The sequence below is a fragment of the Daktulosphaira vitifoliae genome, unplaced genomic scaffold (assembly GCF_025091365.1).
Source record: "Daktulosphaira vitifoliae isolate Bord-2020 unplaced genomic scaffold, ASM2509136v1 Scaffold_5617, whole genome shotgun sequence".
Classification (NCBI taxonomy): Eukaryota; Metazoa; Arthropoda; class Insecta; order Hemiptera; family Phylloxeridae; genus Daktulosphaira; species Daktulosphaira vitifoliae.
The window spans coordinates 1-778 of NW_026105177.1; the positions used below are offsets into that span (position 1 = coordinate 1).

Genomic DNA, 778 nt, shown 5'->3' on the forward strand with positions numbered 1-778 from the left:
ATTTTTTAGTTACAGTATTATTTATATTAGATAAATATTATTTATTGCTAATTAATTAATTTTAACAAAGTAACTATAAATAATTATATAATTGGGTAACATTAATTTAAACAAAAGTAAATTTATAACAACCAACCAAGAACAAAAAATAATAATAATAATAAATGAATTGTATAAACGATATTGCAACAGATTTTATTGACTTTTAAGTCAACATTTTAAAATATCTAATTTCACACATTGTTCTATAGGTAATCATCATTAATCTGTAAATATTTTATAATTATAGTAATCATCAGATTTTGTGATCAAGGGAACAAATTTTGGTGTGGTCGGTTATCTTCTGATATGATATAAGTAATATTAAAATAATAAAAGTATTTTATTTAAAACTCTTTTTTTCTCCTGGCAAAAGATTTTGGGTTGACTTTAAAGCTGATATAGGAATCTGAAATAAATAAAAATGTGATAAGCACAAAGAAAACTAAAACATTTTTAGGACTATATTTAATTGAATAATTATTTTTTTAATTGTTACTTACAGCAAATATTTGATCATAGTTCTTTTGTACTATTGATCCTGGTCCTGCATTAGCTGTCACTCCTGATTGTACATGGTCATTGCTAGCCATTGCTACACGGCCATTGACGCCATCAGAAACAATTGCAGCTTTGCGTACAGCTAAAATAAAATAAACATACAGATATTTCTTAAGGACTAATAACTAGGACCCGGTAGTATATTAATTTATATATTTTGTTTGAGCCACTTTAAAGG

At 24.8% G+C, this 778-nt stretch overlaps 1 long non-coding RNA gene across 1 annotated transcript; it reads right to left on the reverse strand.

The window, feature by feature from the left end:
* Positions 1-113: 113 nt before the first annotated feature.
* On the reverse strand, positions 114-771 carry LOC126910167 (uncharacterized). Its single transcript, XR_007705202.1, has 2 exons — positions 543-771; positions 114-448 (listed from the first exon to the last, which is right to left on the reverse strand). It is a non-coding gene; the product is annotated as an uncharacterized LOC126910167 (long non-coding RNA).
* Between the last annotated feature and the right edge of the window lie 7 nt (positions 772-778).